Genomic DNA, 14,675 nt, shown 5'->3' on the forward strand with positions numbered 1-14,675 from the left:
GAAAGAGACCAGCTATGAGGTTATTGCAATAGTACAGGAGGAGATGTTAGTAGTTTGAACCAGAGTGTAATGGTTCAGGTAGTGAGAAGTGGTTGAATTCTTGAATTCTGGATACTTTTCAAAGTATAGTTCATTTATTATTGGTGTGGATCTAGGGTATGAGAGACAGCAAGAGACAAATGACTCCAATGTTTTGACCTACCAGTGGGAAGAATGTAATATCCATTGACAAAATGGTGGAGACTGTTAGAGAAACATATCCCCAAAGTATCTTTTTAAGAAGGCAAACCAGGAAGACATCAAGGAAAAGATGGAGAGAATCTGTACTTTAGAAGAAACCAGTAGGTTATTGCTCATAATCTTACTGCTGGCACTAGTAGGTAGACAAACTGTCTCAATTTGTAGTAGGTAAGATTGCTTTTGAAACCCTGTAAAGATGTGGAACATGCCAAACCAGACTGTCAAGAAGACTGTACCTCCACAGATTTGGCAGACATGATACAGGCTACCAGTGCATCTGAAGGTCCATAGTAGATATTCTTTCTCAGCCCTGGATGAAGGCAAACACATTGCTTGGGTTTTTCTCCTCTTGATCCTGATGACTTGGCAGTCCAAAACAGCTCCTGATCTGACATCAAGGTTAATGTGACTAACTTGTCACTTAATGTTTTAGCTGAATAAAGATCAAGCACAGTTTGTCCTCTGCATGTTTTACTTCCAGGAAAAATGCTGTATAAACATGTGGCATTTATATTTAACATACCATGTGCAATTAAAATCCCACAATATCTAAGAGACACATACTGTAATATTTGTGGTATTTGTGGACCCAGCTATTGAGCAGACTTGATAGTCTTTTTATTTCCTTACAATTCAATAACACAGAGCTTAAGAATGCTATGATGTTTTCTTCCCTTCCCTTTTTTCCCTTCCTATTCATTTTTCTATCTTTTTCTGTTGTGTTTTTTTTTTTTAAGAAAACTGTAATTACTCTTGGTTTTTGGCCATTACACACCCTATAGTGTTATTTGCTTTGCTATAATCATAATTCACATGAACAGCATGTAAAATGTTGCTCTGAATGGTGAGGAGCAGCAGCTTTGAATGTGTTTAATAAAGCTCTTGAAAGTCCTGCGCCAAGAGACATTCCTCAGAGAAATTGTCTGTTCCTTTTCCTTGAAAGTTCCTCTCAAAGAATGCTGACACTAATGTATGCCAAGACCCATTGATGGTGTCCATACCTGAAGATCTAAGGAATAAATCTAATACTGTGTATTGAGTCACCAGATGCAGAAATTGTCATAACTAAATAACTGTAGGAATTAACCATTTGTCTTGGCTTCCCTTTTGAAGCACTCTTCAAACAATTAGGTGGAAAAAAGTATAATTCTATAAGGAACTAATTCAAAGTTGGTGTACAGTATATTATATCAACCTATTTTTCAGATAAATTTTCTGAAAGTCTTTACTGAAAGAATATTAAAAATAATATTGTCTTGGGCGGGCCATGGTGGCTCAGCAGGCAGAGTTCTAGCCTGCCATGCCAGAGACCCGGGTTTGGTTTCTGGTGCCTGCCCATACAAAAACCAAAAAAATAAAATAACAATAATAATAATAGTAATATTGCCTTGATTTTTCTGTCAACACTGGAAGCTTAGCTTATTTGAGAATTTTCTCTTCAGCCCTTTAAAAGCTTTTATTGGCAGTGTGGGGGAGAACCTCTTCTATTGTGAACTATAAAATGTGTCAAATTATTAAAAAGGAATGTTCTTGTAGATTTCTGAGAAAAGTAAGAAGTAAAAAATTAAACTAAAAAGTCATATGGCATGATGAGTAATTGAAATTGAATCAGGCCGTTCACCTATTCTTCAGCACCAGTAGTCTAGAAGTAATGGATTCTGGTTCACAGTTAATAACTGTCTTTATCAGCAAAGTATTAGCTCCAGTTTGTTCAAGGTCATCCAGATAGAAACAATCATCTTATTTTCTGGGGGTCAGGCTTTGGGGGGTCAGGCTTTGGGCTGGACATCTTAAGAAAAGATCAAAGTAGAAAGAAAGGGCATTTTGAAACTTTGTAGAAGCTTTCTTTCTCATCTAACTTTGCAGAGCAACTTGACTTCTAATTCTAAGGACCAGGTCACATCCTACAATTTGTTAAAACTACAACAAACTCAGAGTGTCATGTCAGAAGGATAGGAGTTAAGGTTCAATTATTGAAAGTGAAGAGGGGAAAAAAAAATGAAGAGGAGGTAGCTTATGTATTAAAATAATAATAATGAAAACAGTAAGAACATTTCTCATCCTTTCCTGTAGAATCCTTTGAAAGAAATTTCTCTTCAAACATAGCATCTGTATACTGCAGATACTGAATAGTAAATGTGGCAGGAGTAAGTAGATGAAGGTTAGTTAAGTGTGAGGATGTTTTCTGGGCATAAATACCAGAGGGGAGGGAGGAGCATTGGATTGAGTGACAGGGGACCTGGGTCCTGGTTCACACTCCACCACTAACCAGACATGTATCCTGGAGGCATCACATAATATCTGGGTCTAAATGGTATGAGTAATCATTTCTAACAATGTCAATTTGCAATTCTAAATTTTTCTAGAAAATGAATCTCATATTTAGTAGGATATTTGTAATGTGCAAACCAATCAGATTTATAGGAATTTAGCTTTTCCTTGAACCAAATAATTTCTTTAGTTAAAATGGGGCAGGGAACCAAATCCAATTACCGAAAAACTGATGAAGTGATTACGTTTGGATGAATTTGGTAAATATTTAATGACACTGCATAAAAAAACCTATAAAATGATCAATAAACTTCTTAAAGTTAAACCATAGATTTTTAAGTTTGAGCACTAAAAATATTCCTTTGAAATAGATTTTATGTACATGTAATAGAAATAGTTGTATGATGCATTATGTCAAAATTAGCTTTTAACACAAACTAATTGGATGAAAGCATGGAAATTCTCCTTAGAAAAGAAAGAAAGATCTAACTTACTCACAGGACCTGGTAAAAGATACATATACTTGATAATATTTATTTTCATATAAACCATTGAATAGTCATTTGAGAATTTATATGGTATTGAAAAGGCTATAGGATATTTGTCAAATCATTAGCAGTTTTCAAACTTTCTGTCTTTGCTTCTTTCATTTTCTGCTATTATGTCTAAATCTGATGGGATGAACAGTGATATAAGAGAAGGCTAGGTAAAACATCCCATACAGAGAAACCGTAATTTTAAGAAGGAACACAGTCGTCTCTATATATGAACACGCTCATGTTGTTACTGTGAAGGAGTAACTAAAACATAATGAAATATTTGCCTATTATATATTTTTATTCATTCTTTTTATTCAAAGTATGAAAAAAGGTACTGATTGTTAAAAAGTGAAAATATCTCAGAAATGTTTATTAAGAAAAGTGAAGGCCCTCTATAATCCCACTCCTTGGAGAAAATCTCCCTTAACAGACTAGAAGGCTGGTGTACATTCCTCCCAAAATTTCCCCCATGCATGTATTAACAGACATATTCTATATGCTGGGCAATGGTGAGACATGACAGATAATTGTTCTGAATAGTTAAAGCTGAGCAATAACTACGATTCACTGCATAAAATAAGAAAGCAGGTAATTGTATGGTATTTTAAAATACTTTAATATTCATATTAATGATAGCAAACTTTTCTTGAGCATTCACTATTTTACCATGTGAAAGTATTGATCTAAGTGGTTTATATGCCTAATCTCTTTTAATCTTATCACCACCAAATGAGAAAGGTACTAATATTTTCACCCCTTTTATTTTAGGAAAATGTAATTTGTGCACTGTGCCTTTCACATCAGAAGAGAAGGATAACAGTCCAGGTAGCTAGATGGAAGTGGGACAGTCTTTCTGCTGTCCTACCAGTCATTTACTCAGAGTCCAGAGCTTCTTTGCGTTCTGCTTTCTGCCCCTTTTGTAAGCCACACAGTTCATCAGTCTTCCATGCCCCATTTACTGCAGCACAATCTAAGCTTCCTTATATGAGCAATCAAGTCTATGTTCTTCCACTAATAAAATTTAAACCTCAGATGCTTCCCATGTCCAAGTAAATGAAGATGTTCAATAATTTTATGTATTCCTTGGTCTCCGAGCTTTCCTTTGCTTATATCATCCTCTTATATGTTCCCTTCTGTTTCTTTTTGTCTCCACTTACCATGAATGTATTGATGCTCCAGGGATAGCCCAGTCATTTCCTAAACTCTTCCTGGGCAACTTGATGGAAATGAACCCCTTCCAGACTCCTGCAGCATTTTTCTTGAACTTCTTATGATACTTATCACATATTACTTTGTTTTAGGATCATTTGTCCATACTTATCTGGATTCTAGAGTCAAGCTATTTGTAATCCCATCTCAAAAATCACACATTGATCTACCACAACAACTTTACATAATATGGGCTTGATAAAGGTGTATTGACTTTGATTGCCTGTCCATTAGGCATAAAGAGGAATAATAATGTATTATAGTTTACTCTGTGGCATATGCAGCAAATGGACTGCAGGTGGCTATCTATAGGGAAATTATTCTTCTTGTTAATTAGATTGTATTGGCCTCAGAGACAAGGATCAAGGACATGGACACCAGCAGCATGATTAAAAACAGAAAAAGGAGATGGTTATGGTTTCCTTTACACTGTACCTCAGGGTAAGTGAGCAGGATGTGGACCTTGAATGCTGATTTTGCAGTGCCAAGAAGACCAGGCAAGGTTTATGTATATAGGTTAACAACTCTGCCCCGGGCCTGATGAATCAGGAATCATTGCAAAGTTACTGATCTATAATGTGCTCTAAAGAATGCAAAGTGTGGCTTGGTTGAACCAAAAAGCTCTAGGATAGTCTCTAGAGCAGCTAAAATCAATAGCATAAATCATGTCCAAATATGAGGAGGGAATGTTTAAAATCATAACATTTTAGAATTGGAAGGGATCCCAGCCTAGACCAACAGCTTCAATTTATTGATGAGGATAGGTCGGAGATTTAGTATAGTTCAGGTCAGTTCAGTGGAAGGCCTGCTCTGTGACCAATGTGATTCTAGAAATTGGACATATATGATTAAATAAACTCTACTCCTGTACCTGAAGTGAAGCAAGCAAGTTAACAGATAAATTTAATGCAAAGTGCCATTAACATGAAGCGAAGCAAGGCTTGTTATGTTATAATACCTTAGAAACTTGATTCTAGCTTTGAGAGGATAGAAACTGGGGGTCAGAACAATTCCTTGGGAGAGGTGGTGCCTGAATAGTTCCTTGAAGTGTAAATAGGAAGCAAAGAAGTGGACAAGGATAGGACATTCTTGGAAGGGAGGATGAACTGCTAAATGTAGTCCAGCATGAAGTGGAGGGAGGTTGATTGCTTTGATCCTGACTCCAGGAAAGTACCTGAGCTACATAGTAGTCACCAAGTGGCATTTTGTTACAAAGCAGTATGCCACTTGGTGACTACTATGTAGCTCAGGTGCTTTCCTGGAGTCAGGATGAAGCAGGAGGGGTGCACAGTGGGTCCTCTGCCTGGATGGTGACTCTACAGTGGAGCCTATTACCACATTTCTTTGGGGAAAGACAAATTTCAACATTACCCTAAGTCATGAGAGCCTCATGTCCTAAGGCATGAACAAATCTTTGCCAGCGAGCAGAGATCAACTCTTTCAATGCACACAGAGAACTATCGAGTACTGCTGGCCCCAAGAACCCTGCTTCAGGACTAACCCTGGTATCTGCCACCTCATGATCCCAGTCAACTTCCCCCTGGGGTAAATTTCTTTTAAACCAGAGATAATCAGTAACAGCCAGATCACACCTGTTATTGTGGTTTCTTTGGCCTGTACAATGTTTTTTGTGTGTGTGAGTACTTAATTTTTTATCAGCATGTAAAAATTGAAAGATAATATATAAAAATGAAGTTTTTGGATTGTTTTAGAGAAAAAGCAGTATGATCTGGTAATACAGGGATTGAATGTGTCTATCATAGTCTCATTGATGGAACTGAGTAGGGCTGCCCCTTTGCCCAGGGTTTGTGCTTGCCATGTCACTCTGGCTCCATCCTCATCACTTCAATCACTTTTTATCCATTTTATTTATCCATTTTGTCTCTGAAGACATCTGAGATGATTGTGTCTCTGCTTAATTTAAACCTCCAAAACTCAAGTGGTCCTAAATCTGTCCCCTAAACAATCAGGACTCTGTGGTCTATATTCATCTTTCTAAAGCATGCCACTCCAATTATTATGTGATTTTTATTCTTCTACGGAAGGGTATTTGTAGAGAGGGTCCTGTCAGGATTGCAAGCATAGCTTCAATATAGAAATATATAAATCAGTATTATTCACCATATGTATTAGTTTGTTAATGCTGCCAGAAATGCAGTATACCAGAAATGGGTGGCTTTTATAAAGAGAATGTATTAAGTTACAAGTTTACAGTTCTAAGGCTATAAAAATATCCAAACTAAGGCATCCAAAGGTAGATAACTTGATTCAAGGAAGGCTGATCTGGGACAGCATGTGACTGGCTTCTGCAGGTCCTTTGGCTTTTTGTTTCTAACAGCTTATCCAGGGGCATTCTCTTTCTGCATCTCCAAACTTCTGGGTCTCCTGTTGGCTCTTCAGCTTTTTCCAAAATGGTTCCCTCTTAAAGGACTCCAGTAAGCAACTCCACTGTGAGTGAGTGGAGGTGCATCTCCATGGAAGCCAGAAGGTCCCATCCACAATTAGTGGGTCACATGTCCATGCAAACAACTTAATAAAAAAGATCACACCCAACAATATTGAATCAGCATTAAAGAATGTGGCTTTTCTGCAGTATACAAGTTTCAAGACAGTACGCTATATTAATAGACGTAAAAGAAAGCTATGTGGTAATCAACATATAGCTGAAAATTGACAAAATTGAATACCAATTTCCAATAAATAGAACTTTTAATAAAATAAGAATTAATTAATACTTTACTAGCATGTTAAGATACATCTCATCACGATAGTCAGCATTAAGCTTAACGGCATACCATAGAAGCATTCTTACTAAAGTGAGGAAGAAAGCATTGATGTTCCTTATGCTAATTGAGTTGTACCCATACTCTTCTCCTTTCATTTTATAGTAGAAAACTCCCAGGGGCCACATGGGTATTCAAAGGCTTTATTCTCTAGTTTATTGCTAGGTATGTTTGTGGTCTGTGTCAGTCAGGGTTCTCTGGAGAAACAGAATCAACAGTAAAGGTCTGTTAGTATGAAGTTTATAAAGGCGTCTCGTGCAGTCATGGGAATGGAAGAGTCCAAAATCCGTAGGGCAGGCTGTGAAGCTGGTGGCTCCGAAAGGGTCTGGATGAACTCCATAGGAGAGGTTCACTGGCTAGGACAAAACAGTGAAAAAGTTCCTCTCCTTCCCTAAAAGCCTTCAGATGATTGGAATATTGCATTGTGGGAGACATGCCTTAGTTGATCACAGATGTAAACAGCCACAGATGTAACCACCAGCCTTCCGGTTTATCAACCAGCCACAAAATATTCTTGCAACAATGGTCAGACCAGTGCTTGCCTGACCAGACAACTAGGCATCATCATTTGGCCAAGTTGACAGCAGATCCTAACCATCACATGGTCATATGATGAAATTTTGTACAGTGAGCTATAAGCTATAAGTGGAGGTCATATGTGCAATTTCAAGACCTCCTCAAGGATAAAGTTGCTTGCTCTGGACGTCTTTTCTTTTTCTTCCTTTGTTGGCAAATATTGACGAAAAGAGGAGCCCCCTTGGAAACATATATTGCTAATAGCTCAGTCCTGAGTCTCATTTTTGAAATTCTGAATGATAGGTAAATATGCTTCTATCTGATTTAAACCACTGTATTTTGGCATCTTTCTTTTATACTTGCTTAACTTATACCTTTACTAATACAACCTGCATTATTTAACATTTTTGGGAAGTGCTACCCTATATAATAAGATATGGAAAACGTGTAAATATTAAAATGTAGGTAAAATAATCTTATTTGCAAATTATATTATTTTAAACATGGAAAACCTAAAGAATCTATCTAATGATAGTACAAATAAGACAATTTACTAAATTTCCTAGGTAAAAAATGATGTGTAAGAACCAATAACCTTTCTGTTTAGAAATATCACCGAGGTTAGAATTATAATGAAAGTTTTCATTTACTATAATAACAAAAATACACCTGAAATAAAATTAACAATAGGAAAAGACTATATGAAGAAAATGACAATATCCTCCTCAGGGGTGTCAGGGGAAGAAAAAGCTGAAGACATAGAAGTCATACCTAGTAGCTTTATAGCAAGAATCAATATCATAAACTAAACCTGTTAACTTTAACAAAATTCTCTTTATCACCAAACACTGTAGCAGATTTTTTATTAACTAAACTCCATCTTCAGGTTCTTTCTGTCTTGTTTGTCTACAGCATAGAGGCTGGAAAAGCCAAATATATCTTCTCTACCCGCTCTGGGAGCTAGAGGTGGCCACGTGATGCTTTCTGCCCATGAGATGTAGGCAGAAGTCAGCTAAGATGCTTCTGCTGGGCCATGATGCTGTCGCCCTGAGGAAAAAGTCAGGAGCCTTGCAGAGGCGCAGACTTAACACCCTCTGCTGTTCTTTCAAGTCTACTGACAGCCTTCTTGTGTGAGAGAAAAATAGGCACCTTTGTGTTTGAACATCCTCAGCCCGCTGCCACCACCACTACCGAGGTAAATGCTTTTCTGTTACTAGAATACCAAGGTCTTCTTAATAACCAAACACCAATAGGCACTTTTATAAACCAGAGAAGCAAATGTTAAAATTAATATATGAAAGTACATCAAGAATACCGAGGGAAATTCTGAAAAATATGTCCAATATAAAGGGCTAGGGACACTGTCCCTAAAATAATAACAAAATGTAATATAAAGCTATAAAAATGAACACGGCATATAAGCTGATAGACAGCTCTGTGGTATAGAAGAGAGCCCCCCAAATACAAACAATTCAGTGCAAAAAAATAGAAAGATAATAGAAAAATAATTTAAAAGTTCATGAAGATATGGAAATAAATGGAAATACATAAATACATGGAAAGATGCCTCACTTACAATCAGAAAAAATGAAAATTACACAACTCAGTTTCAGTTTTCACAAAAATTATGATGTATAATATGTTCTTAAAGGTAGGAGAAACAGTTTCATACACTGGATGAGAGATAAAATGATACAATATCCACAGGGGTCAAGTTGGCAACAACTATCAATATCAAAAATTGAAATTGGAATTTCTAATAATTTGTAAATGTATATCTTTAACTCTGGTGAAATGCTCCATATATCTATGTGAAATCACATATGTACTTGCATATATATGCACATATATACATATGTATACAGGGTAACAAAGTACTACTCATTATTCAGTTATTTTCTGGGGGTGGACGTACGGCAGTAGAGCTGCACCCCGGGTCCTCAACTTAGGTTATTACTCTAGAGAGGATCCTATTACAGCAGTTCTTTGGAACTCTCAGCATCACCTTAAGTCTATACTTATTCTAATGCCAACTTCAAACTATTTGAGACAACTCTTTCAAGTGCAAGTACTCTATTATTGCTACAGGAATTATGAGGGCCCCCAATCCGGCTGCTGAAAACAAGAACTTTCCCCAGTTCTGTGTGAGCTCTGGAGATTGTTCCCTTAAATTCCTTTGTGTGATAGTTTCCTCACATGTACGAGCTGATCAATTCTTAGCTGAAGACTCAAGGGGACCTTCTGAATATCTCTAGAGTATTTTTTTTTTTCTGTGCAGCTCTCTCTTTTCTCGTACTCTGCCCTTGCAAAACCTGGTTGTGTTGACCTACCCAGGTTTGTACCTATAGGTCCTCAACTCAGGGAGTTCAGTGGGTTCCACCTTGTTCTCCTCCCTGTACCACAGTTTAGAAAATCTCTCTAGTGAGTAATCATAGAACCCACTGCATATTATTATTGCCTTGCAACCATCAGTGCCCTTCATTTTCTGGTGTCCATTCCTTGAAAAATGTTTCATATATTTTGCTCAATTTTTTACTTGTTTCAGATGGAAGGCTAAATTTGCTTTTGTTGAGCTATCATTGTTAGAAATGGAAATCTCTGGCATATTTTCGTTAATGACATTTTAACAAAACTACTACATCATTCATTAAATGTAATCAATAAAACCTAATATTAATAGTGATTTCATATCCATCATCCATTTAAAAATATGTTATCTCATCTTCAAAAGTCAGAAATTTTGTATCATTTTTTAAATCTTTAAACACGTATATCTGTTCTAATTCTATAAACTTTGCGTGTATGTATGTGTGTGTGTGTGTGGGGGGGGGTGGGCAGGCTCCAGGAATCGAACCTGGGTCTCCAGCATGGCAGGTAAGAATTCTGCCTGCTGAGCCACCATGGCCCTCCCTACTCCTATAAACGTTTATATGTGTATGTTCATATACTGTAAAATTTTTACTGATTGTTTTTGACGTTTCTCTGCTACAAAGTTGTGTATATAAATTGAATTAAAATATTTTGTATGGACATATTCTAAATGTTAAAATTTTTCTTCTCAATTTCGTTAATATTAAAATGATCGTTAGCACAAAGCTAATAGAACATTATGTTTTTATAAACATAAAAACATATATAAAACATTAAATTTTTAATAAAACTTTAAAAAGTCATTAGAACATCATCACTTAATGAGCTAGATGGAACTTTTTTTCTGCAAATAGTGTCTGATTCCATGAATGAATATTAGTTACAACCAGAATGACTCAGCAATTATTATCAATTATAGTTCAGTTCTTCTTGTTTGTATTTTTGTAACTTTTTGTATTGTGAAATATAACATACATACAAAAAAAGCAATAAATTTTGAAGAGGCTTGTTGCAAGTAGTTATAGAATAGATATCAAAGTTTGGTGTGGGTACAGTTCCACAATTTTAGTGGAAGACTGCTAAAAGCTGCTGCAAGACATTATACTGGTTCAGCATTCATACTCATTTGTTGAGTCCTATCTTCTCTGTTATAACTCCTCCTTCTCCTTTGATTCTTCTCTCAATGCTTGAGGTATTTGGACTATGCTCATTCTAACTTTCTCACACTGGAAAGGGCTGTCAATAATATGGGGTGGGAAATAGAACTAGTTGATGTTTTTGAACAGGCTGGCCCCTCTGGGTTTCAGGATGTATCTAGCCTAGGAACCCATCTGGAGATTGTAGTTTTCTGGAAAGTAATCACAGTACATGAAACTTTTATAGAATCTCAGATAGAGCCCTAGGTGTTCTTTAGGATTGACAGGAATGGCTTTGGGGCAAACCATGGCAAATAGCAATATCTAGCTGAAACTTATGAGTAGCTTCCATAATAGCCTTTTGATGCTGTTTGAATGCTCTCAGTCACTAATACCTTATTTTGTTACATTTCTTTCCACCCTTTTATTCAAGAAGGCACTGTCGATCCCAAGGTGCCAGGGCCAAGCTCATCCTCGGGATTCATATTCCAGGTTGCGAGGGAGACTTTCACCCCTGGATATCATGTCCCACGTAGGGGGAGTGTAATGATTTTATTTACAGAGTTGGGCTTAGAGAGAGAATGAGACAGAGACAGAGAGAGAGAGAGAGAAAAAAAGGCCACATCTGAGCAACAAAAGAGGTCCTCTGGAAATAACTCTTAGGCATAACTTGAGATAGGGTTAGCTTCTCTGTTATCTAAATAGGCTTCACAAGAGCAAGCCTCAAGATTAAGGGTTTGGCCTGTTGACTTGGGAGTTTGTAATGTTTGAGACAGATCATGGGTTTTGCTGGTGGTAAAGCCTAGTAGTGCCATATTTTTTCTCCAGTTCCTTAAAGGACTTTGCCTGTACTTTTAAATTATCTGCCCAACATATTCTGGGATGTATGCGGGTATTACATGAAGCTATATGGAATTACACGCCTCATTCCCATTCTGGGCTCCATGCATTTGGGTTGTTTAAATGATCTCTCCAGACAAGTTGAGTTACAGTATGTGCTACAGAAAATTTAGGTTTTGGACAAAATAAACATCTCTTCCTTTGGTCTCATACAGTAGGTGAAGTTCTAAAATGCAGACGATGTCTTCCTTACCTCTGTATTCTGATGTACCTTAGTCCTGACTCAATCAGCTTTCCTCATCTCTAATTGAAGCCTAATCTCTTTTTCACTTTCTTTAACAGTTGTATGTGGCAATGCTAACTTTCAGAACTGCAGAATGCCTTCTTTGAGTATTAGGTATTGCACAGTTACTCAAAGTTCCAGGGAAATACAAATTTATACATATATAGCGCAGCATCTTGGGATCTAGAAATAGCAATCGCAGCTATGGACTAAATGGGACTGCTATAAGAGTTTACAGTCTAGGCCCCAATTTTCTTATAAATATTTTCTAAAAGAGACAGTAGAATATTTGCTCTTTTGTTTCTGGCTTATTCGCATCACATAATGTCCTCCAGGTTCATTCACTTTGTTACAGGTCTTACGACTTTATTCCTTTCTATAGCCACACAAAATTCGATCATGTATATGCACCACAGTTTGCCATTGGACATCATGCATGATGGCCAAAGTCAACAATCCATTTCTCACATTATCCTCATTTAGTTGTACAATCATCAACACTCTCAATCTTAGACAATTCTTTGCTCCCAAAAGAAGAATAACCAATACACACACCCTAACCAAATAGAAAATCTGATTATTTACTCTTGGTTTTGCTGTGGAACTGTTGATGTCTTTCTGTTAAATGCAGAACAGCATGCAACAGTAGTTTTCTCCCACACCCTTAAATTATTTACACTTTGCACAAGATTCATACCTTTGAAGTACTTCATGCAAGAACTACTTCAATATAAATATTTATAGTGTTAATTGGTGGGATACATGGCTCTATACGACCCCTTTCAATCATGTTCACCTTCAATATGGCACTATTACTTATAGACCCACTAACAAGCTGCCTTTACTTTTCTCCATTCCCTTACATTTAAGTTCAACTTCATTAACTAATCGTTCACCCATCTCTAGCTTCAGTGTATCTCTAGGTTCTCTGCATTCTATATTATAAGCTTCTGCGTTTACCTTTACCAAGGTCATACAAAATCATACAGTATCTGTTCTTTTGTGTCTAACTTATTTCACTCAACATTGTGTCCTCAAGGTTCATCTATGTTTTCATATACTTCAGAACTTCATTTCATCTTCCTACTGCATAATATTCCTTCACGTTTATATACCACATTTCGTTTTTCCACTTGTCTGTTGATGGGCCCTTGGATTGTTTCCATCTCTAGCAGTTGTGAATAGTGCTGCTATGAATATCAGAGCACAAATGTCTGTTTGTGTCATTGCCTTCAGCTCTTCTGGGTATATACAGAGTAGTGGTATTGCTGGGTTGTAAGAAAACTCAATATTCAGCTTTCTAAGGAACCGTCAAACTGTCTTCCATAGCAGCTGTACCATTATATATTCCCACCAACAATCTTGGTATATTTAAGCAGTGGATAATCTTGTTAAAATAAGCAAATAAATAAATAATGAAAAATTTTGTTACAGCAGTGTCATTTGTTTCTTGAAACACCTTCTGAATTATGTGTCAAAAATCTATTAGCTAACAAGCAGCTTTTCTTTCAATTTTAAGTTGAAAGCAAAGTGTTGAGAAACGCTTGGTTTATAAGAGATATTAGAACCATTCATTTTCTCATCACCTACATCAGTATTAAAAATTATCTTTCTGGCCATTGTTTTTCATTCCTCCCCCCACCCCCATAAGGACCATAATAAAACCAGATACATGAGCAGCAGGATATCTTTTTTTTTTTTTAAATGGGGTAGAAATCCATTATGAAAAGACTCATCTTGACCTCATAGTCTCAGACAGATGAGTAGCTAATAAAGAGGTTTACATAAAAGTTGGGGCACCAAAAAAGGATTCTTTTAAAATGATCCTTGCACGTGTACTGCTTAGAAAGACTTCAGGTACCTGAGGGCTATATACAGCTCAGATTGAAGACTCTTCTTTTAAATAAAATAATATTTTGTATGTACTTTTCATTCTGAATAGAACAAGGAGGAGGAGGAAAAGGAAGGGGAAGGAGAGGAGAGGAAGATGAAGAAGAAGAGGAAATAAAAGAAGACAAAGAAGAAGAAAGGGAAGAAGTTAGAAACTGTGTCCTGGAACTCTATAGAGTGAATTATTTTCAGGAAGCTCTAAATATCTATTTTCACTTTGTGTTAAGCTTTTGGTATATGCTTCTATTTTCTTTTACCAGTTTGTTATGCCTTTATATTGCTTTATATTTATTCCTTTACCTTATGCACCATTATAGAGTAAAGTGAACTCTCAGAAAAGGAATTGCTTTTTACTCTTTCCTTCTGTAATGGTGCACAGAAGGCTGACAGTTGAAGGAATAAATACTATTTCTCAATCAACTATCTCCAGATAGGAAGGCAGCTATGACATCAGTGCTTGGAATGAACAGGCCCCTTCATCAGGAAAGCAATGTTTCCTGTTTTTATGATGGTATGTTCCTGAGCATCACGTTTCAGTTTCAAAGCTCTCATTTCTATCTTCTTCGTTCAAAATTGAATCCAATTTGTTTTCTTCAGT

General features: G+C 36.6%; 1 long non-coding RNA gene across 1 annotated transcript in view; it reads left to right on the top strand.

Moving 5' to 3' along the window:
- Positions 1-14,230, top strand: part of LOC143682745 (uncharacterized) — a 28,251-nt gene extending 14,021 nt beyond the window's left edge. Inside the window, exons 2-3 of the long non-coding RNA XR_013175258.1 lie at positions 8,471-8,753; positions 14,130-14,230. This is a non-coding gene — a long non-coding RNA (uncharacterized LOC143682745). The remainder of the gene's footprint in view (positions 1-8,470; positions 8,754-14,129) is intronic.
- The last annotated feature ends 445 nt before the right edge of the window (positions 14,231-14,675 follow it).

The sequence above is a fragment of the Tamandua tetradactyla genome, chromosome 5 (assembly GCF_023851605.1).
Source record: "Tamandua tetradactyla isolate mTamTet1 chromosome 5, mTamTet1.pri, whole genome shotgun sequence".
In the NCBI taxonomy this organism is placed as follows: domain Eukaryota; kingdom Metazoa; phylum Chordata; class Mammalia; order Pilosa; family Myrmecophagidae; genus Tamandua; species Tamandua tetradactyla.